This window comes from Carassius carassius, chromosome 4, assembly GCF_963082965.1.
Source record: "Carassius carassius chromosome 4, fCarCar2.1, whole genome shotgun sequence".
Lineage (NCBI taxonomy): Eukaryota > Metazoa > Chordata > Actinopteri > Cypriniformes > Cyprinidae > Carassius > Carassius carassius.
The window spans coordinates 40,528,621-40,548,298 of NC_081758.1; the positions used below are offsets into that span (position 1 = coordinate 40,528,621).

The 19,678-nt window shown below is 46.2% G+C and overlaps 1 non-coding gene across 1 annotated transcript; it reads right to left on the reverse strand.

Moving 5' to 3' along the window:
• Positions 1-5,788: 5,788 nt before the first annotated feature.
• Positions 5,789-5,860, reverse strand: trnae-uuc (transfer RNA glutamic acid (anticodon UUC)). The gene has a single exon. It is a non-coding gene; the product is annotated as a tRNA-Glu (tRNA).
• Between the last annotated feature and the right edge of the window lie 13,818 nt (positions 5,861-19,678).

Sequence of the window (19,678 nt, forward strand, 5' to 3'; positions counted from 1 at the left end):
TGAAGACACTTCTTCTCATGGCTTTATCCTCCCTCAAGAGAGTTGGGGATTTACAGGCTCTCTCTGTCTCACCCTCGTGCATGGAGTTTGCACCAGGCTCTGTGAAAGTGTTGTTGCGACCTAGGCCTAATTATGTTCCTAAGGTCGCGTCTAATCCTTTTCATTTTCAGCAGGTGGTCCTGGAGGCTTTTTCTCCTGCTGCGACAGAGTCTGGAGATCTAAGTCTTTGCCCTGTGAGGGCGTTGAAGACTTATGTGGATCGCACTGCCCCATGGCGTGAGTCTGACCAGCTGTTTGTCTGTTTTGGACATAAGAATAAGGGCCATGCAGTTACGAAACAGCGCATGTCCCATTGGCTGGTGGAGGCTATTTACTTGGTCTATGAGGCGCGCGGGCTCGCTTCGCCCTTAGGAGTAAAAGGTCATTCCACAAGAGCAGTGGCTTCTTCTCAAGCCTTTCTCAGTGGATCTTCTTTGAATGATATCTGTGCTGCGGCAGGCTGGTCCTCACCGAACACTTTTATCAGGTCCTACAGTCTGGATGTGAGGATGGCTCCTGGCTCCCGGGTTCTCTCCGCTTGAGCAGATGCTTCCTTGGATCCAAGCTATCAGGTACGTCAGGCGTGATGGTATAGCGTTCCCATACGTGGTGACGTCACCGCAGCATCGAAGTGACCTTTGAAAGGGAACATCTCGGTTACATATGTAACCTTGGTTCCCTGAATAGGGAACGAGATGCTGCGGTTCTGGCCGTGCCATACCTTGATAGCTTTCTTCTCTTCTTCGTCATGAAATCTGAGGTAAATGGCGCGCGGCACCAGGTATATATATGCCTACGCATGCTGGGCGGTGCCACGCGCTATTTGGCCAATAAGATTGGCGGGATGGTATAGGGCTTCAGACATTCGTCACACCGAAGGTGTTCCCATACGTGGTGACGTCACCGCAGCATCTCGTTCCCTATTCAGGGAACCAAGGTTACATACGTAACCGAGATGTTTTTTGGCGTGTTGACTACCATTTGTATAACCACAGATTTACTACAAATACCATGGTTAAACTATGGTTAATTTAGCAAAACCATGGTTAATTTGTGGTTACCATGGTTTAACTATAGTAACCATGGTTTTTTGGTTTTATTTGTAGTAAAACCATGGTTAATTTTCGTAACGTGAGACTCCGAGTAAACGACAACTGTTGTGATTGGCTGACATCTTTGCATTTGAAATGCGTATTACATGTGGAACCCCTCTCAAATATATATATATATATATATATATATATATATATATATTTACTATTACAGCTGTCGAGATTAACGAATCGTTGATTTGTTGATTATATAATTATTTTTTCGATCTTTTCCCATCACATGAAAGGCTGCAGTGATGAGCATTGAGTAGACAGAGTCTGTTTATCGCGTGAATGCAGTCATCTCGTCATTATTGCAACACGTTTTCTCTCACAAAATGCCTTCACCACAACTAACAGCAAACACATGAATACAAGAGCTCCGTTGTGCAGCATAACAGCGTCATTCATTGTAATGGCAGTTTAGGCAAGTGTGCAGATATACTCGCGATGTGTGAGAGCTCCGAAAAAAGGGAGCGTTCTTTGATCGCTCTCTGTAGTTAAATCACAATTTAAATAACAGATTTGTTTCATGCTACTAAGAGAAACAACGTGAAGTTGATCATTTAGTCACTGGCTTGATTCACTGATGCATAAACAGTAGTTAAACGATTTAGAAAGAAAGTCTGTGTGAACTTGAATAATTAGCTACACATCAGAAATCACTGATCACAGATCAGGCATTAATGAACACTGTTACTCACTGTTTGTGCCGGTGCGGTCGAATCCATATCATAAAAGTCTGTTTGTAACGCCTGTGCTGACATTGCGACTGAATTATATGTAAATATTTGGGCGGGCAAAGCAGAGAAAGGGGAGTGTGACGAGTGGGGCGGGGCCGAGGGACATGGGAGCGAGGCCGGTGGAGTGATTGGAGATGAGCTACACCTGTTCGACCCACCGGTCTCGAGGCCCACGGAGGAGATGGAAGGATATAAAACTGGAGCTACGACAGTGAAGGACGAGATAGGACCAGGCCTGGGCTTTTAGTTGTGTTTTGGTTTTTATTTGCGCGCACCAGTCGTCCGTGAGGGGCTGGTGCGCTGTTTTGTGTTTATTTTGCTTTATTAAAATGTTGTTTGATTGTCCGCCGGTTCCCGCCTCCTTCTTCCGGATGAATATGAAAGGTTTTATCATTACAGTGGTGCCGAAGCCCGGGAGAAGGAGGGACGCGCTGCTGAAGATCCCTCGCCGCTGTGGTGAATCCGCGGTGCCAACGAGCAGGCGAGGAGTGTGAAGCCATGGACGCTCGAGGCGGTGGGCTGGAGCGAGTTGCCGGGGACGGGGAGGAGCAGGGAACGGGGGAATCCTGCCGGCTGCCCAAAACCGGAGGAGCCGTCGCCGTCCACCGGGCAGCGGAGGAGTGTCGTGCCGTCCGCCGAGGGCCGTCCAGTGCCACCGCCAGGCACCGCGGAGGAGATCGCCCAGCTGGTGGAGGGCCGAGCAGCGGTGCGTCTGGGAACCGGAATTTTTTTTTTTTTTCTCCTCTCTCCCCTCTCTCGTCTCTGTCGCTCCTCCTTCCATCTCCTTTTCTCTCGCCTCGCCTGTCCTACCCCCGGGGGGGGGGGGGTAGAGCGCTGTCTCGGGAGTACCCCCCGGCCTGCGAGGGGCAATGGGGGTATGTGACGAGTGGGGCGGGGCCGAGGGACATGGGAGCGAGGCTGGTGGAGTGATTGGAGATGAGCTACACCTGTTCGACCCACCGGTCTCGAGGCCCACGGAGGAGATGGAAGGATATAAAACTGGAGCTACGACAGTGAAGGACGAGAGAGGACCAGGCCTGGACTTTTAGTTGTGTTTTGGTTTTATTTTGTGCGCACCATACGTCACAAAGAGGAGATTCCAGATCAGCCTGTTTGAGCTTCTATTTTCTCAAAGGCAGAGAAAGATAGCAAAATCTCGATTTACACCGATTAAAATTTCTAGAAACTTGGGGACCATATACAGGCTAGGGGAACTCATTATAATGTTAAAAAACCTCAGAAAGTGAAATTTTCATGTCATAAGACCTTTAAGGATGTGACACTAAAGACTGGAGTAATGATGCTGAAAATGATCACAGGAATAAATAACATTTTAAATTATACTTTTGCTGTACTTTGGATCAAATAAATGCAGACTTGGTGAGCAGAAGAGACTTCTTTAAAAACAATAAAAATCTTACTGTTCAAAAACTGTTGACTGGTATATTATAGATTACAGAAATGTTCTATTGTAATGTTTTATATTATATTGTAATTTTTAATATATAAAATTTCTGTCCCCTTCACTTCTGAAAAGATGGCTACGCCCCTGGTATAGGCTACTACAAATAAACAGAAACAGACTCGACTGAATAAGCTGGCTATTTTCATAAGCGTTAAAAATAAATAAATAAAATAGAAATAAGTGTATTTATGTGTGATTAATTTTGAGTCTTGATAAATTAAATCAATATGATCAATGTATCACTTATTCTACATCGATGCTTTTGAATTTGAATATATAACAAAGCATGCAAACAAACGGCCACTTTTATCATGTTCGTTTTGTGATCGCGCATGTTCCAGTGACTTATTTCTTGGTTTTCTGATAACTTCTCTTTGTTGGTGAAATGATGAGGTTGCATGACGTTGTTCTGAGAGGCGTGTTTTAGTGACGAGCAGCGGAGCTTCAGGCTCCACTCTGGAAACCCTGCGCTATTCTGGCCTCGGTGCTACTGGCCCGAGGCTATGAGCCCCACCCGGCCCGCTTTAAGCCCTGGCTCGCACTGGCCCGACAGTGGAAATACGGCTATTATTGATTTTTTTCTGGGTTAATGATTAAAAAAATACATTCTCAAAAACGGTGGCAATCAAATAAAACATTTTTTTGGCAGTCAATGAGCTGCACAACAGAGGTTTATTGTTAAAATTAAAGCATTAATATTACACTGAGAAGTACATTATAATGTACTTTAATTGTACTTTAAATTATTTCTCTCATAAATTCTTCACAAAAGTCATCAAAATAAAAGTTCAGTGTAACTTGAAGACATTTGAGTTTCTGTGAGTATTGTCAGGAGAAAGCAGGCTGGATTCAGATGCGGGTAAACTCAAGGCTTTATTCGAAACAGAGGAGAAGAGTCACGGTTCACAGGTTACACTCGCAGTGACAGGATGAGTAGCAGATGAGTCACGTTTCACAGGTTTCACTCGCAGTGACAGGATGAGTAGCAGATGAGTCACGTTTCACAGAAGTACGTATAACTGCCAGACCGGAGGGATGAACAGCTGGAAGCTACTAGGAGCTCAAGGCTTGTGAGAACAAGGGCAGAGGAATCAACTAAACACACTGGAGCCTGAGGACAAGACACGACAAGGTGAGTTCAAAGAGCTGCTAGATGATCGGAGCTATTGGTATGAATAACAACAGTCTGACAATAGACAGAGAAACACAGGGAATAATAAAGGGGAAAAAATTAGAAGGACATAGAGAACAGGTGGCGAGCAATTAAGGTTAACAACGGGGAAACAAGGGAGGCGGGGAAAACACAAACAGGCAGACGCGGTGAGCTGTCAAACCATCCCAACACACACACACCCACACCAAAAAGACAGGTGATTAGCCCCGAGACCCGACAGTACCCCCCCTCCCAGGAGCGTCACCTGGCGCTCTAGGAAGGGGCCTACCTCGATGCCGCCGGAAGTCCTCAATCAACGAGCGGTCCAGAATGTCCCGGGACGGCACCCAACACCTCTCCTCTGGACCATACCCCTCCCAGTCCACAAGATACTGAAACCCCCTGCCGCGGCGCCGCTCATCGAGTAATCTCTTAACCGTATAGGTAGGAGATCCATCCACAAGACGAGGGGGTGGGGGGGGGGGGTGACTGCAAGCAGGATTAAGGGGGGAAGAGAACACAGGCTTGACCCTGGAAACATGAAACACCGGGTGAACCCGACCAAGAGTAGGAGGGAGCTTGAGTCTGATCGCCACCGGACTAACCACCTTGGTGATGCGGAAAGGCCCAATGAATCTGGGTGCCAGCTTACGAGAAGGCGCCCGGAGAGGCAGATCCTTGATAGAGAGCCAAACCCATTGACCACACACATAGGTAGGAGGAGAGGACCGGCGACGATCAGCTGCAGCCTTGGTTCTGTCAGAGGTTTGGACCAAAATCCTCCTGACTCTCTCCCAGGTGCAACGGCAGCGCTGGACGAAAGCCAGGGCGGATGGAACCGCTGCGTTCACAGGGTTCCTGTGATGGGAAAAGAGGTGGATTATAACCAACAGCACACTGAAAAAAGGGGACATACGTGACGCGGCCGCAGGAAGGGTGTTAAGTGAAAGTGAAAGTGAAAGTGAAGTGACCTTCAGCCAAGTATGGTGACCCATACTCAGAATTTGTGCTCTGCATTTAACCCATCCGAAATGCACACACACAGAGCAGTGAACACACACACACACAGTGAGCACACACCCGGAGCAGCGGGCAGCCATTTATGCTGCGGCGCCCGGGGAGCAGTTGGGGGTTCGATGCCTTGCTCAAGGGCACCTAAGTCATGGTATTGAAGGTGGAGAGAGAACTGTACATGCCCACCCACAATTCCTGCCGGCCCGGGACTCGAACTCACAACCTTTCGATTGGGAGTCCGACTCTCTAACCATTAGGCCACGACTTCCCCAAGGAGCATGCGTTCCCATACCGGGAGTCGAACCCGGGCCACCTGGGTGAAAACCAGGAATCCTAACCGCTAGACCATATGGGAACCGCTACCCTTATGGGCGTATTCTGCCCAGGAGAGCTGCTGACACCAGGAACTCGGATTGTTGGATGCTAGACAGCGGAGCATTCTTCCTAGATCCTGGTTGGCCCATTGGTCTGAGGATGAAAACCAGATGACAGACTTGCAGAGGCCCCAATCTGTCTACAAAATTCCCTCCAGAACCGGGAGACGAACTGGGGACCCCTATCTGAAACCACATCCACCGGTAACCCGTGGAGACGGAAGACGTGATCCACCACCAGTTGGGCGGTCTCCCGGGCGGAGGGTAGCTTGGGCAGGGGAATAAAATGAACCGCTTTGGAAAAGCAATCCACCACCGTGAGAACTACAGTGTTTCCCTTCGACGGAGGAAGCCCAGAGACGAAATCAAGGGCAATGTGTGACCAAGGACGGGAAGGGATAGGGAGAGGATGCAGTAGACCATCAGGAGGGCGATTGACAGGCTTACTTTGGGCACATGTGGGGCAGGCCAACACAAACTGTCTAACATCTGCGGCCATAGTAGACCACCAAAAACGCTGTCGGATGGCAGACAACGTTCTCCGAATACCTGGATGGCAGACTAACCTGGATGAGTGACCCCACTCAAGGACCTCAGAGCGCAGCGCAGCCGGCACCGGCAACCTGCCCGCCGGGCACTCTCCCGGCACCTGCACCCCTCGACCGGCCTCCTCAACTCGCTGCTCGATACCCCACGAAAGAGCCCCGACCACCACCCCCTCAGGAAGGATGGCCTCGGCCGCAAACTCCCCCCCCCGGAGCACCGAACAGGCGAGAGAGGGCATCAGGCTTGGTGTTCTTTGATCCCGGCCGGTACGAGAGGGTGAAGTTGAATCTGGCAAAGAAGAGCGCCCAGCGGGCCTGACGCGAGCTCAGCCTCTTGGCCGAACGGATGTATTCAAGGTTCTTGTGATCCGTCCAGACCAAGAAGCGCTGCGCTGACCCCTCCAACCAATGACGCCACTCACCCAAGGCCAATCGTACCGCCAGCAGCTCTCTGTTGCCGATGTCATAGTTACGTTCTGCAGGACTGAGACGACGAGAGAAGAATGCACAAGGATGAACCTTCTCATCATGGAGGGAACGCTGAGATAGAACTGCGCCAACCCCAACGTCCGAAGCATCAACCTCGACAATGAACTGGGCCTCCGGATCTGGAACCATCAGAACAGGTGCAGAGACAAAACGGGACTTTAAAATGTCAAAGGCTACCTGCCTTTCCCGGTTCCACCTGAAGGACACCTTAGTGGAGGTTAAGGCTGTCAGCGGTGCAGCGATCTGACCAAAGTTCCGGATGTAACGCTGGTAGAAGTTGGCAAAACCCAGGAAACGCTGCAGAGCCTTCCGGGAGTCAGGGACCGGCCACTGGGCAACAGCTTCAATCGTAGCGGGATCAGGCTTGATCTCCTCCGTAGAAATAATATGGCTAAGGAACGTAACAGACTCAGCGTGGAATTCGCACTTCCCCGCCTTGACAAACAACTGGTTCTCTAGTAACCGCTGGAGAACCCGTCTGACCTGCTGGGTGTGTAATTGGAGAGAAGAAGAAAAAATCAGAATATCATCCAAATACACAAAGACAAATTGATTAATCATGTCACCCAACACGCTGTTGACGAGTCCCTGGAAAACGGCTGGAGCATTGGTCAGACCAAACGGAAGAACCAAGTACTCGTAGTGTCCCGAAGGGGTGTTAAATGCCGTCTTCCACTCATCCCCCTCCCGAATGCGCACCAAGTGGTAGGTGTTGCGCAGGTCTAACTTGGTGAAGACCCGAGCTCCCTGTAATAATTCAAAAGCAGAAGACATTAAAGGTAGGGGGTACCTGTTCTTGATAGTAATGTCATTCAAACCTCTGTAATCAATACAAGGCCGCAGGGAGCCGTCCTTCTTCTGAACAAAGAAAAACCCTGCACCAGCGGGAGAGGAGGAATGGCAGATGAGCCCAGCCTGAAGTGACTCACGTATGTACTTGTCCATGGCCTCTCTCTCAGGACCTGAAAGGGAATATAAACGACCCTTAGGCGGAGAAGAGCCCGGGAGGAGATCAATGGCACAGTCGTAAGGGCGATGCGGAGGTAGCGGGGTGGCCCGGGCCTTACTGAAGACCGCCCGAAGATCATGGTACTCCGCCGGAACACCAGTCAGGTCAGAGGGATCCTCCTGAGGAACACAAGACACAGAGACAGGACAAAAAGCAGCACCCAAACATGACACGTGACAAGACTGACTCCAGGCTAAAACAGAATTACTGACCCAATCAATGTGGGGATTGTGCTTGTGCAACCATGGGTGTCCCAGAATTAAAGGAGCCTTAGGGGAATCAATAATAAACAGTTCAATCCGCTCATGATGACTGCCAGCAATATGGAGGTCTATCTTGGGAGTGACGTGGGTGATGGTGGTAAGGGGACGGCCAGCTAATGACCATGCTGAAACGGGACTAACTAAAGAAACAAGCGGGATTCTCCAACGTTGAGCAGAGGGAGCATCAAGGAAGTTCCCCTCAGCCCCTGAGTCCACCAGGGCGAGTTCAGTGTGTAAACGACTCTGGAAGGAGGCGGGTGTTTGCCGTTGTTTGCGGCGCCGGCTGAGACGACCCTCAATGCGGAGCGCGAGACAAATGAGCCTATCCAATTCCCGCGGGAGCTCTATGGCCGCGAGTTCATCCGAAATGGCGAAATCCAACCCCTCAAGAAAACGAGCGCGCAGCGCGCTCTCATTCCAGCCGCATGCTGCAGCTTAAGTCTGGAACTGGATAGCATAGTCAGTGACGGAGCTCCTCCCCTGAGACAGTCGTGATAACTGGGCCGCCGCCTCGTCACCCTGAGCAGAGCGATCAAACAATTTGGCCATCTCTAGACTGAAATCCGCGAAGGTGGCACAACAGGGAGCCCGCGATCTCCATACGGCGATTCCCCATTCGCGGGCACGGCCCGAGAGGAGTGTAAGGACGTAAGCCACCTTGGTCTCTTCATTTGCGTAACGCCAGGGCTGCAGAGAAAACACCAGCGAGCATTGGGAGAGAAACGCTTGACAGGCGTTAGGATCGCCATCGTAGACCGGCGGATTGTTGGCATGGGGTTCGAACTCGTGTGACATACCGGTGTGAGGAACGGGCCCCCGGCTCGTTGCCTCTCGCTGAAGATCGTCCACCCGTGTGAGGAGTTTGGAGACTCGGGCACTGAGAACGTCCACATCCTGCGCGGTGGTGTTGAGCTGGGTGGCATGCTGCCCTAACAACACTCCCTGTTGAACGAGAGCCGAGCGAAGCGGATCAGATCCCGCTGAATCCATAATCTGGTCAGACTGTTCTGTCAGGAGAAAGCAGGCTGGATTCAGATGCGGGTAAACTCAAGGCTTTATTCGAAACAGAGGAGAAGAGTCACGGTTCACAGGTTACACTCGCAGTGACAGGATGAGTAGCAGATGAGTCACGTTTCACAGGTTTGACTCGCAGTGACAGGATGAGTAGCAGATGAGTCACGTTTCACAGGTTTCACTCGCAGTGACAGGATGAGTAGCAGATGAGTCACGTTTCACAGAAGTACGTATAACTGCCGGACCGGAGGGATGAACAGCTGGAAGCTACTAGGAGATCAAGGCTTGTGAGAACAAGGGCAGAGGAATCAACTAAACACACTGGAGCCTGAGGACAAGACACGACAAGGTGAGTTCAAAGAGCTGCTAGATGATCAGAGCTATTGGTATGAATAACAACAGTCTGACAATAGACAGAGAAACACAGGGAATAATAAAGGGGAAAAAATTAGAAGGACATAGAGAACAGGTGGCGAGCAATTAAGATTAACAACGGGGAAACAAGGGAGGCGGGGAAAACACAAACAGGCAGACGCGGTGAGCTGTCAAACCATCCCAACACACACACACCCACACCAAAAAGACAGGTGATTAGCCCCGAGACCCGACAAGTATATCCTCCTGGGAACCAAGGAAAATATTTTTTTTCCTAATCATATTTTTTTGTGATTCCATACCTGTTTAGGGTTTAAAAAAACATCCTACAATTTAGACATTTTTATTTTTTATTTTTGTTTTACAGCATGTCCACTGTAGTGGACAACAGGATCATTTGAGTACGAAAACAAACACATTTGATAGATACAAATTTTACCAGATTATAAAGTTTTTTTTAACTAAGAATACATACATTTTGGGCTGTAAATTGACTATTATCCAAGAATACAGACATTTTGATTATACAATAGACACATTTATCATTTTAAAATCCTTTTCCTTACATTTTGTAAGTATATCTTTACTATTAAAGTTTAACACTTTGTTATGTCTGTATCCTTTTATTGGTCCCCTTGAATCCTTTTAGTGTTATTTGAAGAAACAGTCGAGCTACAGAGAAGGACAGCAGCTTGTGAGTGTTTTGCCTTGTAATGATCGTCATTGCTAGGAAAGTTTTTGGTTTAAATAGTGTGTGTCTTACCCTGGTAAATACGTGCTGAAAGTGGCGCTTGGTTTTGCGTTTGCGACTGCCCAGTTTCGATCTGCTAAATAGTGAGGCGTGGCCAGCTGACTTCAATCACAGGTAAATAAGGCAAATACAAAAGCGTGAGGTTTCACTGTGGCAGCCCTCGTGTGATCCCTCCTTGTGTGAAGACGGACGAGTGTAAAGACAATCGACTCTACCTGCGCGACTCCACCGAGCAAGGACACCGACAGGGCACTTGAGTATTGCCTTTTTTTCCTCTTTCTTTACTTTTTGTATACCTTGTTCTCAAATATCTTACACTTGTAGTCACTATGTGCTTTCAGATCTCTACTATCACTACTAACACTCGGAGAGCACGCTATGGACGTCGCAGGAAGGCCTGTCTGACAAACCTACGGCCTGTCCCTCTGACCTCTACTACTACGCTCTCTATTCCAGTTGGTCTCTGGAACTGCCAGTCTGCAGTTAACAAAGCCGACTTCATTTCTTCTCTTGCTACTCATTCCGGTCTCAACCTCATCGCACTGACAGAGACTTGGATCAAACCTGAAGATACTGCCACCCCTGCAGCCCTCTCCACTAATTTCACTTGTTCCCACACTCCTTGTACCACTGGGAGGGGTGGAGGGACAGGTCTCCTTATATCAAAAGAATGGAAATTTGATCTTCAGCCATCACCTACAGGTACTGGTTCATTTGAATCACATGCCATTACTGTAACCCACCCTGTTAAAATCCACTTTGTGGTCATTTATCGTCCCCCAGGTCAATTGGGAAACTTCTTGGAGGAGTTGGATGTGCTGCTATCAAACTTTCCTGAAGATGGTACTCCTCTGGTACTGCTTGGTGACTTCAACATCCACCTAGATAAACCCCAGGCTGCTGACTTCAAAACTCTGCTCGCCTCATTTGATCTCAAGCTAGTGTCTACTACAGCGACTCACAAATCAGGCAACCAGCTGGACCTCATCTACACACGCTGTTGCTCTGTGGACAACTCTTCAGTTGCTTCACTGCACACCTCAGACCACTTCCTCATTACTGCTAACCTAGCACTTACTCCTGAAGTGCCTCACACTCCAACGCAGGTCACCTTTCGACGGAACCTACGCTCACTCTCTCCATCTCTCTTATCTTCTGTGGTTTCATCCTCGCTTCCTGCACTCTCTCAGTTCTCTGCTCTGGACACGAACAGCGCTACGGACACTCTTTGCTCCACTTTAACATCTTGCTTGGACAACTTTTGCCCACTGTTGTCTAGACCAGCACGCACTGCCCCATCTGCCCCCTGGCTGTCTGAGGTTCTCCGTGAACATCGCTCTAAACTCAGGGCTGCAGAGAGGAAATGGCAGAAGTCAAGAAACTCTACAGACCTCAGTGTGTATCAGTCTCTCCTCTCTTCCTTCTCTGCAAATGTCTTCACGGCTAAAACATCCTACTACCACAACAAAATTAACAGCTGTTGTGACGCTCGGACACTCTTCAAGACTTTCTCTTCTTAATCCGCCGCCACCACCTCCCCCATCGACTCTTACAGCGGACGACTTTGCAGTTTTCTTCACAAATAAGACGAGATCCATCAGCGGCCAATTCTCCACACCGCAGACTGAGGACAAATTCACAATGACCGATGCACACTCTTTCTCCTCCTTCTCCCCACTCTCAGAGATGGACGTCTCCGAACTTCTCCTGTCCAATCATCCTACTACTTGTCCACTTGATCCGATCCCCACTCACCTCCTTCAAGCGATCTCTTCTTCAGTCATACCTTCGCTTACTCACGTTATCAACTCCTCTCTTCACTCTGGAACATTTCCCTCAGCATTCAAGCAGGCTCGGGTAAGCCCACTGCTCAAGAAACCATCTCTAAATCCAGCGCTTCTTGAAAACTACAGACCGGTATCCCTTCTTCCATTCATTGCAAAGACACTTGAGCGAGCGGTGTTCAACCAGTTTTCTATGTTCCTTGTACAGAACAACCTCCTGGACAGCAACCAATCTGGCTTCAAAAGTGGCCACTCAACTGAGACTGCTCTGCTCTCGGTTACTGAAGCCCTGCGACTAGCAAGAGCAGCTTCAAAATCCTCGGTACTCATCTTACTGGACCTTTCTGCTGCTTTTGACACTGTTAATCACCAGATTCTCCTGTCCACCCTCAGAAAGATGGGCATCTCTGGAACTGCATTCCTGTGGGTTAAGTCCTACCTCTCTGACAGATCCTTCAGTGTGTCTTGGAGGGGTGATGTTTCAAAGTCACACCACCTTGCTACTGGGGTTCCTCAAGGCTCAGTACTTGGACCACTTCTCTTCTCAATCTACATGACATCATTAGGATCTGTCATTCAGAAGCATGGCTTTTCTTATCACTGCTACGCTGATGACACCCAACTCTACCTCTCATTCCAACCAGATGACCCGACGGTAGCTGCTCGCATCTCAGCCTGTCTGAGTGACATCTCTAGCTGGATGAATGACCATCACCTTCAGCTTAACCTTACGAAGACAGAACTCCTGGTGATTCCAGTTAACCCATTGCTTCATCACAACTTCTCTATACAGCTGGGCTCCTCAACCATTACTCCTTCGAGGACAGCTAGAAACCTAGGAGTTGTGATGGATCATCAGTTAAGCTTCACAGACCACATTGCTACAACTACCCGGTCCTGCAGGTTTGCCTTATACAACATTAGGAAGATTAGACCCTTCCTGTCAGAGCAAGCAACCCAACTTCTTGTCCAAGCTCTTGTTCTCTCCAGACTGGACTATTGTAATGCTCTCCTGGCGGGCCTTCCTGCATGTACTGTCAAGCCTCTGCAATTGATCCAGAATGCAGCAGCGAGGGTTGTCTTCAATGAGCCAAAAAAAGCTCACATTACTCCGCTCCTCATCAGGTTACACTGGCTACCAGTAGCTGCTCGCATCAAATTCAAGGTACTGATGCTAGCCTACAAGACGACCACTGGCACGGCACCAACTTACCTAAACTCATTGGTTAAATCTTATGTGCCCTCCAGAAGTTTGCGCTCTGCAAGTGATCGACGCCTTGTGGTACCATCCCAAAGAAGTTCAAAATCACTCTCAAGGACCTTTTCCTGGACTGTGCCCAGCTGGTGGAATGACCTCCCAATCTCAATTCGTACAGCTGAGTCTTTACTCATTTTCAAGAAACAGCTAAAGACTCATCTTTTTCGCCTGCACTTAACCAACTAACACTAGCACTTTTCCTTTTCTTGTCTTTAAAAAAAAAAAAAAAAATACCCTACCTATGCGTTCTATACTAGACTAACTGAGACTTGTCATGGCACTTGTATACTGTTGTTGTTCTCTTGTTGACCTGACTGCTTCTATTGTTCTCATTTGTAAGTCGCTTTGGATAAAAGCGTCTGCTAAATGATTAAATGTAAATGTAAATATTTTAACAATGAACATCAAACATATGATCAAAGAAGTGACTGATCACACGTGATGTCCATTTCTTGGTCCTGCTTGACATACGATAGAAGCTAAGCATGCGATCACAAAGATCCACGCCACCCATGTTGGAATAAATAATAACTGTTTAAATACTCAATGCAGCGGAGTTTAAAATTGGGGAACTGCATAAAACATACATATTACTCCTGGCCCACAGAGGGCGTCGAGTTTCCTGCTCATCCCTGTCTGCATCTGTCCCTTCAACTGAGCCTTCTGCATCATCTTCCTCTTCTTCATCACCATCTTCTCTCACTGGTTGAAACTCATCCTCATCTCTTTCGTCATCTGACAACTCTAAATCTGAATCTCCCTCAACTATTTTGTGAAGAATTCTTTCTGCTTCAGTTCTGTTTCCTATAACAATGTAGAGTCATTATTTACATGAAGATAGTCCTGATGTCCACTATAATTGACATTCATAAAATGGCAAATTTTTCAAAAGATACATAATGTATTTGCTATCAGAACTAAATATATGATTCCTAACACCTTAATGAATAAGAAAATATATGATTATCATAGTAACAAAACCATAGACAAACAATATTTTACTCACCTTTTATCTTTCCATAAAATGTGCTTGTTCCTATGCCGTCCATTTTGGATTGAAAGATTGAGGGGGTTCCCGGCCTCCCAGCCAATCAAATAACATATCACTGAAAAGCCCAGGATGTCCTCTGTACAGTACAGCAGGAATTAAGAGACTTGCACAAAAGATTCCAAGGAGAGGGATGAAACTCAGATGTCCACTACAGTGGACATAAGTCATTGGGCTGGGTCTCAGGAGGATATGATGTCAACAGTTGATGACAATATTTTTTTATCAAATGAAATGGTCAATTAATAATTAACCTTACACAGCTGCAGGTAATAGATAGGGAAACATGTGCATAGGAAAACACACCAAACCAAGGCCAAATACAAAAAAAAAAAAAACTCAACAGTCCCACACATGAAATGCTGGTGAAGTGATTCTCAGGGCAGCTCTAGTCTCATGTAGCCAGACCTTAAGACTGATGACTGAAGGTCTGGAATTCATGGCAGCTTTCATTGGCTAAGGCCCGCCCATGAGGCCATTTGACTGACATGTCAAACAACCAATCACAGTTCATTTCGTTCATCGTCACGTTTTGAAATGTGGAAATGTTGCCACAATAACAGACTGGTGTGTAAAACTCTGACACATTGTAAAGATTCTGTGCTGGGAATTTCAAATATTTCACATACTTTTGAATATGTGAAAAGTATTCAAGTATTCAGACTCCCCCACCTGGGTCAGTCTGACCACCTCTCTTTGTTCCTGCTCCCCAAGCACACGGCGGTCATCAAATGTGTGAAACCTACAATAAGGACTGTTAAAATCTGTCTGGAAGGTGCTGACTCCACTCTTCAACATCAATTCCAGCACACAGACTGGAGTGAGTTTTTTGCCCAGGCCACCACAAACTCTCAGATTAACATTGACATTTACACCAACTCTGTCCTGAAGCACATCAACAGATGTGTGGGCAGAGTGACCACACACAAAATTTTTTAAATTGTCCCCAATCAGAAGCCCTGCATGAACAGAGAGGTTCGCCTCCTGCTCAAAGCAAGAGATGCGGCCTTCAGGTCTGGAGACCGGAGGCTTACAGCTCAGCCAGAGCCAACCTGAGGAAGGGTATCTGCCAGGCCAAACTCACACATAAACATAAGATTGAAGAACACTTTAATTCTTCAGACCCCCGGCGTATGTGGCAAGGCATACAAACTATCACAGACTACAAACCACCTAACTCTGTGCCCCCCTCTAGCTCTGCCTCCCTTCCAGACGAGCTCAATCACTCAACATCAGATGTTTACCGTACTCTGCGTAAGGTGAATGCACGGAAAGCAGCTGGCCCTGACGGAATACCTGGTCGTGTGCTTAAAGCCTGTGCAGAGCAGCTGGCTGAGGTCTTCACAGACATTTTAAATCTTTCCCTGACCCAAACAACTGTCCCCACTATCTTCAAAACCTCCACCATTGTACCAGTACCGGAACACTCCACTGCCTCGGTCCCTAACGACTTCCATCCTGTTGCACTCACCCCCATAATTGCCAAGTGCTTTGAGAAACTGGTTGCATCCCACTTAAAATCCTGTCTCCCTGCTTCACTAGACCCATTCCAATTTCCCTATCACCACAATAGGTCAACAGAGGACGCCATCTCAACGGCACTTCATTCTGCCCTCACCCACCTGGACAGTCAAAACACACATGTGAGAATGCTGTTCATAGACTTCAGTTCTGCATTTAATACGGTAATCCCCTCCAAGATGATCTCCAAGCTCAGCCAGCCTGGAATCAGCACACCCATCTGCAATTGGATTCTAGATTTTCTGACTAACAGACCTCAGGCTGTTAAGTTAGATAACCTCTCATCCTCCATCATCACCCTGAACACCGGCGTGCCACAGCGCTGTGTACTGTGCCCTTTCCTGTACTCCCTCTTCACCCATGACTGCGTTCCTGTTTACGGCTCCAACACCATAATCAAATTTGCAGATGACACCACGGTGGTATGTCTGATCAAGGATGACGATGAGTCAGCCTACAGGGATGAGGTACAGCACCTGGCTGTGTGGTGTGCCTCCACCTTGGTCAAAAAGGCACATCAGCGCCTTTACTTCTTACAGAGCCTTAAGAAAGTTCACATGAGTCCCAGGATCCTTGCTGAATTCTACCGCTGTACCATTGAGAGCATACTCACGAACTGCATCTCAGTATGGTACAGCAATTGCTCCGCATCTGACCGCAAAGCACTCCAGTGGGTGGTGAAAACTGCTCAACGGATCACCGGCACCCAGTTAACTTCCACTGAGAACATTTATCACAAGCGCTGTCTGGGCAGGGCAAGAAACATCATCAAGGATGCCTCTCACACTAACCCTCTTTCCATCCGGCAGGCATTACAGGAGCCTAAACTCTCGCACTAGTAGGCTCAAGAAGAGCTTCTTTCCTGAGGCTGTGACACTTCTGAACTCCACACCACCAATCTAACCTGCACCTGCTCTTTTACTGCACTGGTCCCAGTACTTTACATACATGTATTTGCACTACTCATATTTTGCACAGACTGCACACTATTCTAGCTATTACACTATATAAACTGTCTAAAGTTGTTACTGTACAAAACACAGTAAACTATTTCTATAAAAATATCATTGCACTACTGTTATTTTGCCTATAATACATTGTTTAACAATACTTTTGCACACTCATCCAACTGTATTTATTACCACTGTTCTCACATTGCTGCTGCTCATAATGTATATATAATCCTACATTGCTCTGTTCATAATGTACATACAATCCCTACATTTGCATTCCTATTTATATTCTGTACATACTCTGCTCAATACTGTATATAAAAAAACTCCACTGTACATTCTGTATATCATAGCTTCACTTACTCTGCACTTTTATGTACAGTATATAAAACACTATATTCTTGCACTTCTGGTTAGATGCTAACTGCATTTCATTAGCTCTGTACTTGTACTCTGCATAATGACAATAAAGTAGAATTTAATCTAATATCCAGCATTCAGTTGATCATGATAAGTGCTCGTCGTCACAGTTGTAAATACGATGGCTTTCTTCTTGTGAGGGGGTTTTACACCACAGCATTTTTTGTTATAGGCCGAACTTTAAAAAACGCGACACACACGTCAAATCCTGTAGAATTCAACCAATCTGATGATGACTTTGACACTCCTGAAGTGTTTCCACTTTTGTGTCCCATATACATCAGACGTTTGGCCAACGGTCCATGAGTGTGACGTCTAAGGCTGAGAATAGAGCAGCTCTAGAGATGAAGTTCATGTCCTCATAGTGAAACGCCCGAGTATGACGAAACTTCTCCGCTCATTCACAGAGATTATTTAGAATATAGTATATTTTCGATTTAAAATTGACAAACACTAGTTCATATCGCAATTTAATTGAGTTTAATTTAGTTTGATTTGTTCATCCAAAATTTGCTAAACTCTGAGACATTCCAGGTTATACTGTAAATGTGTATGTTTCCTGATTCCTAAAAGGGATGATAAATAAGCAGGTTGAGTGTGATTTGGGTGAAGTGCTAGGAAGGCTATCTGTGAGTCAGTTCTCCCGTGGTGTCGGAGCTGTTCTCCAGAGTTGTCGGACCACAGGCCAGGGGGACGAGCCAGCTGGCTGACACATGGACCTTGGCCCTGTGCGGTGTGTTAGAGGGGAAGATCTGGCAACGTGTCCTGTGTCAGGGTCATTATCACTGATTACACGTGGACAGCTCAGATCCATGTCACACACATACACACAGTCATCTGTCTTAAACAGGTCACAATCACAGGATTGTACGTCAGATAAAGCTGGTTTGTATAACATAGTTTTCATGCAGTTTTTGTAGACTGTGCAATGCAAAAATATGAAGTTCCAAGTGTAACCTGGCTGTTTTTGAATTGTGTAACACAAAACACAGTATTTCATGAAAAAATGGTGTCTTGTACAGAAAAAAAGAACAACAAACAAGCAAAAAAGGGTTGCATTTAATCAATAGAAATACAACGTCAGCACTTATTCTATGCACTTGTCATGCATGTCACAAAATGCATTTTGTTCACAAAATTCTCATTCAGTGGATATAATGCAGTTTGTTGATGCAAAATCACTTTTAGGGTTAGAATTTCACAAAATGAAATGCTGACTTCACATTTCTTCACATGCAACTTTGCTTTGTCCTGAAATACCGCAAATTGTATGTGACACAAGATATGCATACTGTATACAATATAATCAGAACACATAGTGCTCAATATGGTTTCCCAAAATACAATGCAACCGATTCCCATTTCAAGTATGACAAATGAACTTAAGTAATACTGCCTGTTTACATGTAATTTCCAACACCATCCTAATTCATTGTTTTATCTGACAGAAGATAGACTGCAGGAATAAGTCCTAAAACCCAGAAAGAGTTTGCATTGTCCTGAAGTCAATGGATTTTTGAATGGGTTTTTGTAAGGTCTGTATTTAACAAAGGCTCAAAATATTTTTATATTTGATTCTACAACATAAAATAAATAAGTAATATCCCCTTAATTTAAATAAAAAGGAAAAATCTTATCTGCGTTGGCCTACAAAAAAATGCATCACTGCAGCATTTTGATTTTACAAACAATTTGAGCATGCAAAATTACAAAAGGCTGTTGCTGCCACAGAATACAAAAATAAAGGTAATTGCAACTTTTCATTTCATAATTCTGACCTGTTTTTCTTGCAATTCTGAACTCATACTGTATATCTCCCAATTCAGACTTTATTCTCATAATTCTCAATTGCGAGATACAAACTCAGAATTGCAAAATATAAACTTGCCATTCTGATAAAGAAAAAAAGTCCAAATTGTGAGAAAAAATTAGCAATTATATATTTTTTTATTCCACGAAAAAAAACATTTATATATCTTTGCCTTTTCTTTCCTCATTGCAAGTTTATGTCCAAATTGTGAAAAAAGCTTTTTTATTTATTTATTTTTTATTTATTTATTTTTTTAATTCAATGGCCAAAAATGGACTTTCATACAAAATAACCAGGGCCCGGTTCCCCAAAACGTTCTTATTGCTAAGTAGTTCTTAACCTATTCCATAACCTCTCTCTTAACCTTATGGCACGATTCCCGACACGTTCGTACGCGAAGTATAACTTCTGTAAGTCACACTTTTTAAGGTTGGTCTGGACCATTCATAAGCTCTCTCTTAGCGTTGTTTGAGCTCAAGACGCTAGTCTTTAGAAATCAGCGCAGCGCAGCGCAGCACAAGTCAAACTGTTGACAATGTTGTGGCTCAACAATGATTTT